Source organism: Lygodium microphyllum, chromosome 12 (genome assembly GCF_053477565.2).
Source record: "Lygodium microphyllum isolate KBCC chromosome 12, Lygodium_microphyllum_v1.1.10, whole genome shotgun sequence".
Lineage (NCBI taxonomy): Eukaryota > Viridiplantae > Streptophyta > Polypodiopsida > Schizaeales > Lygodiaceae > Lygodium > Lygodium microphyllum.
Window position 1 is genome coordinate 50,895,477 of NC_141146.1, and position 11,151 is coordinate 50,906,627.

Here is an 11,151-nt window from a genome sequence, read left to right on the forward strand (position 1 = left end):
CGGCCCTCGGACCCCAAAATAGGGGCCCCTTTTAACTCCCTTACCCCACAACTCAATGCAATGCACCTTGATGGGACCTGAAATGGGCCGGCACTAGCTATAGCACTAGCAGGACCTCATGCTCATGACACACAAACACCCTCACGGCCTCGCGGACCAGGAGCGTCAATCTAATGCTAAAGGACACACTGCCATAAAGCTTAATTCCTGCATTTATAGTTTATAGTCCAACATTTCCCTTAAACTCCTTAGAGGGAGATCCCAAAGTACTTAAGCATAATGCCATGATTACACACATATAGGAGGCACTCCACTGACTAATAGTCGGAGCCCCACTGCAACTCTCTTACATCTCAGGGATTGGCCCTTTGATGCACTGCTAAACACATAACACAAATGAGCACAAACTCCTCTCGTATATTTCTCGTATTTCTAGGAGATATACCATGCTTCCTCACTTCACAGTCCCTTAGGAAACTAACCCTCTACCCTACGGCAAGGGATAACCTCACACTCTCAATCGTGGGTCAAAGTCCTAAGAAGACAATTGCTATGTAGTCCAGGAGATTTTCCTCCGATACCATGAACCATGCATAGTGCATAATGTGAATGGTTTAGTGCACAAACAATAGAAAATCAGCATTGTGCATTGTGCGCAACCAATCTTTTCATGATTTCCATGCTAACGTTTATGTATTGAAACGAGGAGAGACACCGAGCCTTATGCTCATGCTGCCTTTTCCTTTATTTTAAAACACATCCTATAGCCATGATGCAATACATAAATCAGATTTAAGATTTTACTTTGACGCTCAAACTCCCCTCTCACCCTACCGTTTAATGTTTTGCAATCGTTGATAGGTGTAAGAGTCGTTTTATGTGTATTTCTTTGTAGAGAAAGCAATAAATACAGAAAAAGACATAGAAATGAGGGTAAACCGAGGCTAACCTCGTGCTCTACCTTCATTATACATTGCACAAACACTTATGTAATTTTTTGGAATTTTCTCTTTGTCGTTTCCTAATTTTCTCCCATTTAAAATCCATTTTTCACCATTTTTGGTAATTTTCTCTATTATTTTCAATAAAAAATAACTAGAAATTGAAATTGATTATGGGCTATGGCCCTTAGGTTTCTTGACAGCAAAATTTTAGGTTTTATTGATGTTATATCTCATGTTTCCCCTTTATTTTGCAAAAAACCCCTATTTTGCCTCTTAAACGCGTGTTTTACGGGTTTTATACCATTAATTTCAGTTACATCACTTATAATTTTCTGATTTTTTGAGCATAAATTGATCAAACTCATAGCAAACAACAACATAATGCATAATCAACCCATGGGAACAAATATTCATGAAGCAAATTGCATAAAACATCAATTCCCTTTGTAAAAATAAAAATACCGTTCTTTGCGGGTTGCGGGTTTTTATTTTCCATGTTTCGGGACTGATTTGCAGCAGCCATTAATGTCCATGATAGTTCGGAATTAGCAGTCTACCCTCCTCTTGCATCACGGAGCAATCCCATCTTGGTTGGACAAGCATCCGTTGTTCCTTCTTCTTCCCACATGAATCTACCTCTAGAAGAGAGAGAGGGAGGAGAGAGAAATACTAGAATTAGAGATTTCCATAGAGACCACCATTGCGTGAGCGAAGGGCGGCGAAATGACCAGCAGACAGAGGGGAAGCAAGGGCCAATGTCAATTGGGGTGGTTGCTCATAGCCAAGAAGGGGCATCCCCATGATTGAAGCGCATTTTTCGGCGCAGATATGGCGCCCTCCTCCTCACGTTTTTTCATGCCTCTTCTTGCCCATGTTTTTTGCTACATCAAATGCTACATGTCCCCCCCCAAAGGTAATGACCACTTAACCAAAGTTTGGTCCACCTTTTCAAATCTTGCTCGGTTTCTTGGCCATTTCCCCGTCCAGACTCCGAATTGAGCTCTGAAAAATCCAGGGTATCCGGCTTGACATCCCACATTGGCCGGTAACTCTTGACAACCTGCATGTCAGTCTAAAAAATTATCAAAAATCAACAAGTGTCACTCGGGCGCCTTTAAAGCACTTTGACGCTTAAAATCGTCCTAGGTCGAGCCGCCGCCTTCGACGTTGAATATTTTTCCCTTGATATTCATAATTTTTAACTATTTTTAAGCACTTCTCGGCATCAAAATTCCGCACTCATTGGCGACCATGGGATAGGGCGACTCAGCCCGTCGAATCCCACAATAGATCTGTACAAAACAACCAAAGGAAGCATCAAGCTGATACAAAATAAATACATACTAAACCCAGCACAGTGCTCACCCTACCCCCTGACAAAACCAAGGCATGACATCCACTAGGAGTAGGCCTAGCATAATCTGATAAAAGGTCCGAAGCTAGTCACTAACTGACTGCTCCAACACGACCAAACTAAAAGAACTATCAAAGAGGTTGCCCTAAGTGGTGGTCTGAACTACCTACCTAACTAAGGACAACACAACTAGGAGCTCCTACTAGGCGAGGACTCCTATAGCCTTATCAAGAAGTATTTTCTTTTAGCACACTTCTGTTAGATATGATCAATGCCCCACCCTCATTAGGTGCTACCAATGATCCATGGTGCTCAAAGTTGTAAGGCCCCCATTATGAGGAGAAGCCAAATGTGAGCCATTGGTTGAGTCTTGACTTGTATATCAGATGAGGTCTATGTGACCGGATGGCAAAACGGTGACTGTTGTGGATCTAATTTTTAGGTTAGACGAAGTGGTTAAGCTGGTAGCAACTCGAGGCGCATTGCATCGAGTTGCGATGTAAGGGAGTTAAAAGGGGCCCCTATTGTGGGGTCCGAGGGCCGCGGAAGCGGCCTCCCAATGGTAAAGGAATATTCCTTGGAATATTCCCTGGCCGACTAGTGGAGGCTCATATGGTAGGTCGGTCAGTAGACCAACCTAACGACCTTCGCGGGCTATAAAAGCTAAACCCCTTCACAGCCATCTCTCACTCATCTTTCACCCAGTCAAAGTTGTTGTTCTAGCTAGCCTTAAGCTCTTCACCTATCTTCTGTCTAGATCACCATCTAAGCTTCAAACAGTGGAAGCACACGGGTGGACAGAGGCATCTTTGTATCAGTTGCTTGAAGTTAAAGAATTTACTGATTCTCCTCTTATCTGTTGTGTACTCTCTATCTCTTTCTCAGATTCTGTTCGCTGCGCCGTGTAATATTTTACATGGTATCAGAGCCCAGGGGGCTCTAGAGATCGGAGAGTGTGCAAGAGGCAAAGGCTTCAACAGCAAAGAGAAACTATGTCGACTTTCGGAAGCGGTGCAGGAGGTGGTGTTGCTGTACTGGCTATTCAAACACTGAGGATTCATCCACCAACCTTCAGCGAAGGCAAGTTAGATGGTACAAACTACACCTTGTGGAAGTTCAAAATTACAACTATCCTTGATTCTTATGAGCTTCTGGAGACTGTGTTGGGGACTGACGCAGAACCACAGCCTACCCCTGATCCATCAAATCCTAGTGTGATGATTCCTCCGAATGTAAATCTTCTACGAGCTTGGAAACGAAGGAATGCAGATGCATTGTGCGCCTTAGTTATAAGCTGTCCTGACAGTGTTTTGACTCTGATTCAGCATACAACCAAAGCGTCAGAGGCTTGGAATGTACTAAGGAGTCAATATGAAACACGAAACTAAACAAGGATTCAAAACTTGGAGAATCAACTAGCAGCGGAGAAGTTTGCTGAAGGAGAGACGGTTGAAGTATTCATCACTCGGATTAAGAATCTGCGCGACAAGATGGCTGGCGCTGGGATACAAAAGACTAGCGAAGAGCTAGCTTGGAGGTGTCTTCGGATTTGTCCACAAAAGTTTGATGGACTAGTAACTGCCCTTAATACTCAGGTGAGACCTCAAGCTTTGACTTTTGAGGAGTTTTGTGCATTATTAATGGAGGAGGAGTTGAGGCTGAAAGCCCGAGAAGGAAGCAACAATGGAGATGCTGCATTCTTTGCCAATGCAAAAGGCAAAGACGTCTCCTCCACCAAAAATGATGGTGACAAAAAGAAGAAGGGCGGCAAGAAGAAGTTTCAAGGAGAGTGCTTCTACTGCAAGAAGAAAGGACATGCAATTGCAGATTGTCGTGTCAAGAAGGCAGATGAAAAGAATGGTATCCTTAAAAGTAAAGGGAAAGAGACAGCCAATACGGCTGAAGCAGAGTTGGAATTATTCATGGCGACCATTGAGGAAGTGTGCTCCTCGGCGCAAGAAGAATCTACCACTGACTCATGGGTGTTGGATAGTGGGGCCTCCCGTCACATGACCAACAAGAAAGGTCTATACAGTTCTATGCAGCCTCTACAAGAATCCATCAGTGTGATGGTTGGAAATGATGCTAAATGCCCTGCTGCGGGCACAGGTACTATTTGTTTTGTTGCTGCAAATGGTGAAGTCAAAAAGCTTTCAAATGTGTTGTATGTTCCTGAAATCAGGAGAAATCTCTTATCAGTTTGCTGCCATAACTGATCTTGGTCATGAAGTGAGGTTCAAGAAGACAGGTGCATAAATTATTGATAGTGCTAGCACAATTGTTGGCAAAGGAGAAAGAAGGAACAACTTGTATGAGCTAAGTGCTCTTACAGCCACCGCTGGAGTGGGCACAAGTAAGCTTTGGCATGAAAGGTTTGGGCACATCAGATTTGCAGTATTGAAGGAGATACAAAAGCAAGGTATGGTTGCTCACCTACCTACAATAACTGAATTGAAGGAACCATGTGAAGCTTGTATGATGGGCAAGCAACAGAGAAAGGCATTTTCACAAGAAAGAAAGAATAGAGCACAGGCTCCTCTAGAGTTGGTGCATGCTAACTTGTGTGGTAAGATGCCTACACAGGCCTTGGGGGGATCTTCTTATTTTATGTTGATTGTCGACGACTACAGTAGGAAGATGTGGGTGTACTTCCTTCGTGATAAGGCTCAAGCTTTTGGTAAGTTTAAAGAATGGCTAATACTTGTTGAGAATGAAACAGGGAAAAGTGTGAAGAAATTTAGAACAGATGGTGGTGGTGAGTTCAACTCAAAGGAGTTTGAAGGCTTTTGCAAGAGCAAATGGATCAAGCGTCAATTGACAACGCCTCACACACCTCAGCAGAACGGTGTTGTGGAACGCAGGAATCGCACCATTGTGGAGATGGCAAGATGCATGTTAAAGGGCAAGGGATTGCCTAACCATTTTTGGGCTGAAGCTGTTAATACTGCAGTCTACATTCTAAATCGGAGCTATACAAAGGCTCTCAAGGGAAAAACACCTCATGAGGCTTACACTTGTAAGAAACCATCTGTCTCACATTTTAGAATTTTTGGATGTGAATGTTATGCACATGTTCCAGATGAGAAGAGAAACAAGTTACAACCAAAAAGCAGAAAATGTATATTCTTGGGTTATAGTGATGAGCAGAAGGCTTACAAATTATATGACCAAGAGGCAAAGAAGATCATTGCGAGCCGTGATGTGGTGTTCAAGGAGGAGCCGCATATAGTGGAGGAGGAGAAGGCAAGTTCTTCCACTTTATCATCAAGCGAAGAAGTAGTCCACTATGAACCTGTCGCGAGAGCTATCTCTGGAAGCATCATCTTCAGATGATGAGGAAAAAGTTAACCAACCTGACATCACCCCACCAGAAAAGCCATTTCAGCGCTGGGTGAAGCAGCTCTATGACCACAATAATCCTATGCCTTCATCTGTTGAGGAGAAGACAAATGGACCAAGGAGGTCTCAGAGAATAGAGGAGCAAAGGAGGGCTTCTGCTCACATAGTCAATATGGCCTTGATGGTTGAGATTATGAGAGAAGTAAAGGAGCCAACTGACTTAGAAGAAGCACTTGCAGATCTATCATGGAAGGCTACTATGCAGGCGGAGTATGACATCATAATGAAGAATGACACTTGGGAGCTAGTGGATCAACCAGCAAAGCGGAAGGTTATTGGCACCAAGTGGATCTGGAAGGTAAAGTACAAGGCTGATGGTACCTTAGAAAAGTACAAAGCTAGATTGGTTGCCCAAGGATTTTCACAAGTTGAAGGGTTTGATTTTCAAGAGTCATTTGCCCCAATTGCCAGAATGACCACTATTCGCACGGTACTTGCAGTGGCTGCCCACAAGAAGTGGCCAGTGTACCAAATGGATGTTAAGTCAGCGTTCTTAAATGGTGACCTCAAGGAGGAGGTGTACGTGGCTCAGCCACCAGGGTTTGAGGCCCCCCATTCTGAGAACAAAGTGTGTAAACTGAAGAAGGCATTGTATGGGTTGAAATAAGCCCCCAGAGCATGGTACCAGCGGATAGATAGGTTCTTTTTAAACCTAAACTTCAAAAGATGTGCCTTAGATGCTAACTTGTATGTTTACAGGGATGGTAAAAAGTCTGTAGTGATTGTCCTATATGTGGACGACCTTCTTATTACAGGTGACTATGAAGATATGATCAACCAAACTCGAAAGGCTTTGAGTTCTGAGTTTGAAATGACAGACTTGGGCTTGCTGCACTATTGTTTGGGGATTGAAGTTTGGCAAGAGCCAGGAAAGATCTTCATCTCTGAGAAGAAGTATGCATGGGAGATCTTTAAGGCATTTGGCATGACCGAGTGCAAGGAGATAGCTACACCTATGGAGGTGAATGTAAAGTTATCCGTCGAGGATACATCAGCACTAGCAGACATTGGGAAGTATAGGAGGTTGGTCGGCAGTCTGATCTACTTGTGTAATACCAGACCAGATATCAGTTTTGCTGTTGGTGTTTTGAGCAGGTTCTCAAACAAACCTCATGAGAGTCATTGGAAGGCTGGGATGTGGGTGCTCAGATACTTGAAGAAAACTCTTGACTATGGTATCACATACATTTTCGGAACTTCTCTTGTGGGGAACTGTGACTCAGATTGGGCAGGAGACATTGATTCCAGGAAGTTAGTTTCTAGTTATTGTTTTTCTTTGGGTTCATGAATTTTCTCTTGGATTAGTAAGAAGCAACCAACAGTGGCATTGTCTTCTACCGAAGCAGAGTACAAGGCAGCTTGTTTTGTTGCATGTGAGGCCATATGGTTGAGAAGGATTCTATGGCATATGGGAGTGCAGGATGAAGAACCAATTGTGCTGAGATGTGACAATCAGAGTTGCATCGCCATTGCCAAAAATCCAGTGTTTCATGGATGCACCAAACATATAGAGATCTAGTATCACTATGTGCGTGATTTGATGGAGGATGGGATAGTAGAATTTGTCTATTGTCCAACAGAGGAGAATGGAGCAGATATCTTCACCAAAGCACTTACGAATGATCTACTTCAAGTTCATCTTCAGAGACTCAGCATTGGGCCGAGGAGATAGTTCACCTATGGGTGGACATTGAGGGGGGGTGTTAGATATGATCAATACCCCACCCTCATTAGGTGCTACCAATGATCCATGGTGCTCAAAGTTGTAAGGCCCCCATTATGAGGAGAAGCCAAATGTGAGCCTGGACATTGGTTGAGTCCTGACTTGTATATCAAATGAGGTCTATGTGACCGGATGGCAAAAAGGTGACTGTTGTGGGTCTAATCTTTGGGTTAGATGGAGTGGTTAAGCTGGTAGTAACTCGAGGTGCATTGCATCGAGTTGCGGTGTAAGGGAGTTAAAAGGGGCCCCTATTGTGGGGTCCAGGGGCCGCGAAAGCGGCCGCCCGATGGTAAAGGAATATTCCCTGGCTGACCAGTGGAGGCTCATATGGTAGGTCGGTCAGTAGGCCAACCTAACGACCTTCACGGGCTATAAAAGCTAAACCCCTTCGCAGCCATCTCTCACTCATCTTTCACCCAGTCAGAGTTGTTGTTCTAGCTAGCCTTAAGCTCTTCACCTATCGTCTGTCTAGATCGCCATCTAAGCTTCACACAGTGGAAGCGCATGGGTGGACAGAGCCATCTTTGTATCAGTTGTTTGAAGTTAAAGAATTTACTGATTCTCCTCTTATCTGTTGTGTACTCTCTATCTCTTTCTCAGATTCTGTTCGCTGCGCCGTGTAATATTTTACAACTTCTTCTTTTAGGGTTTTTATTTTATTGACATACTCGGGCATGTAAAAAAGAGGGAGTTGAGCGTAGTGACCCAAGGAGAACAAGGCATTGGCCCCGAGTCTGACTCGTCCCCAGGAACCTACCAGGCCTTCGCTAGGCAATGATCAACTACTCATAATTTTTTCTTTCTTTCCTTTTCTAATTTTATAGGGGTTAGAACCCCTTTTTACACACCCCTGTATATTTTTATTTTCTTTTCAGATATTTAGGGTTTCTTTTTGTCTCTATCATCATTATTTTTCTTCTAGAAGGCTTCTCTAACTGCCTCACAACTGAGCAAGAACTCCTAGAACGACCGCCTAGTAGGCTAGTAGAACAGGGTCACTAGAACTCCCTTCTAAAATAGGTCTTTCAATGCTTGACAATGTCTTTAAAGGAGGCAACGACTACTTAGGCCTCCCTCAGACATATCCAACCTAAACCTGGGACTTCATGCCTTGGACGTCGGTCCCCAACCAAGAAAAGAAAATCCCCTACAAGTAACACATAGATCATGAAAACACAGTACTCATAAAGGAGAGATATCACCTGGATAGGGCCACAAGAAGCTCCCACGCAACAAAAGGCTCCTTCCAAGCTCTTCTTCAAACCTGTGTAGCACAAAAATAAAACAAGAAACTATTAACCGTACCTGCACTAAACAGACAACTGGCCCTCTTGGCCTAATGAAATACATCACTTCACTACAAAACTTGATCGGCCCTCTTGGCCTAATGAAATAAAACATTAACACCTCGCAAAACTGGCCCTTTTCCCGGTCTAACGAGATCAAATAGAATAGCACCTACACATCCTTCCTTGGAATAGCAAAGATATACAATAATAAGCTCCTTTCCAAGGAGGAAAAACCAGGGCTTCCATCCCTAGACTAAATGCATAAGGTTATGACCCATCCCTCCTCCATATATAGCAAGAGGCATACGCATAACATGTTGTCTAATCAACCTATGGGTCCAAGATAATAACGGTAGATTGGTCTTGGCTACTCTTTGCATCACCCATATCAACCTTTGTCTGCCATATATTGCATGCTCTGATAACATTCCCCACAAGCGATTGGGTCCTGTTTCATCATTGATCACAATATCCAAACTAGGACCACAATTAAAGAAAAGTTCTTCTTCATAAGCAAGATTTGCCAATGAATCCGCAAATTGATTCCAGTAATGTGGAATCAGCTAAAAAGACACTCTCTTAAACTCTTCAAATAGGGTCATCGCAGTCCGATGATACATACAAAGAATGGGATTCTGCACTGTGTATGTCCCATCTAGCTGATTCAAGATCAACTGGGAATCCCCTTTTACTAACAACCGGCGAATACCACCTTGTTTGGCAATATGCAGTCCCATAATCAAGGCTTTATACTACGGCATATTGTTAGTGAATCCTACCCCAAGATAAGCCGCTAACTTCATCGTAATGCTACGTCAGGGATCTCAGATTACTACTCCAACGCTTCCTTTTTTATTAGGACCCCTTGACGCTCCGTCAAAATATAATGTTTATGTCCACAATGGGTTTACACAGCCTGCCATCACGAACTCCTCTATTCTTAATTATGGTAATCAAAGTTTAGCATGTTGAGAGGATGAAATGACGGCTCCATCCCACCTTCTTCATTGAACTCAACAGGGATACTCGTCAACAGTCATAAGTAGTGATGGCAGAAGACTTTAATCTCCCACACAAAGGTTCCGTCTTCTTGCTCAATCACCTTATATCCTTTGATCCACCGGATGAGTTTCCCCTGATGGTATCTCTGCTCCAGATATGGGTGCTCCAAATAAGGGATTAGCCGACCCATCAACCAACTTTTAAGCTCTTTTGCAGGTCTCAAATTATTCCTAGCATGGACCTACAATGCATTTCTCTATATTAGCATACTTAGAAATAATAAGGTTTAATCTTATTAAGATTAACCTTATTTTTAAACTCTACTCCCTGTAGATCAGCTAATAGAGCCGTAGACCTATTCTTCCCTAGCCTGACAATCTTGTAGGGACCATCCCATTTAGGTTCTAGCTTCCCTGGAAACAGCTCCCTATGCACATCGTAATAGAGGACTAATTGCCCTTTTTTAAAGGTATATTTCTTTTCTCTAAGGTCATGCAACTACTTCATTCGGCGTTTAGCTACCTCCTGGTGTAATAAGCTCTACAACTTCAACTCATCCAGGTGGGCTATGGTCGTGAAACATTCAAAAAGGGAATCCTCATCTCCCAAAGAGTGGTTAATTGCAAACCGTATGGTTGGCAACTCGATCTCGAGGGGTAACACACACTCTTTCCCATAAACTAATTTAAATGGAGTATGGCCGGTAGCTCGCATGAACATTGTATTATGTGCCCATACTGCCACATACAACTTCCTGTCCCAATCTCGTTTCTTCTCAAAGACTATCTTAGACAAGATACCCACAAGCTGCTTATTAGTACTTTTCACCTGCCCATTTGCTTGCGGATTATAAGGAGTCGTTTTATTGTGCTTGATTTGCTAAGACTCGGTCAAGCTTTTGATCACTTTGTTCAGGAAATGGGTTCCACGGTCTGGCACTAATTCTTTCGGGGGACCGAAGCGGTAGATAATCTGCTCTAACAGGAAACTTGCAGTCTCTTTTGCATTGTCCTGCCTCATCGCCCGCGCTTCTGACCATTTTGTAAAATAATCCGTGGATACTATAATATACCTCTTTTGGGTAGTAGACGACGGAGTAATAGGACCCACAAAATCAATGCCCCACTTTTCAAATGGAAGGATAGCCATAATAGGCATAAGTGGGCGTTTCCTATTCTCTCTACTGTCATGCCTTTGACAGGTATCACATCTCTTTACATATTCAAAAGAATCTTGGAAGGTAGACGGTCACCAATATCCAGCTCTTAAAGCTTTCTGCACCGTCAATCGTCTCGCGAAGTGCCCTCCACATGCAGAGTCATGACACTCCTCCAAGATAAAAGGAATCTTGTCAGGCATCACACATCGGCGGTAAATATCATCAATACCCTGTCGATATAGTATCCCTGCGATCAAGGAAAACTTCGATGCCACTTGTTG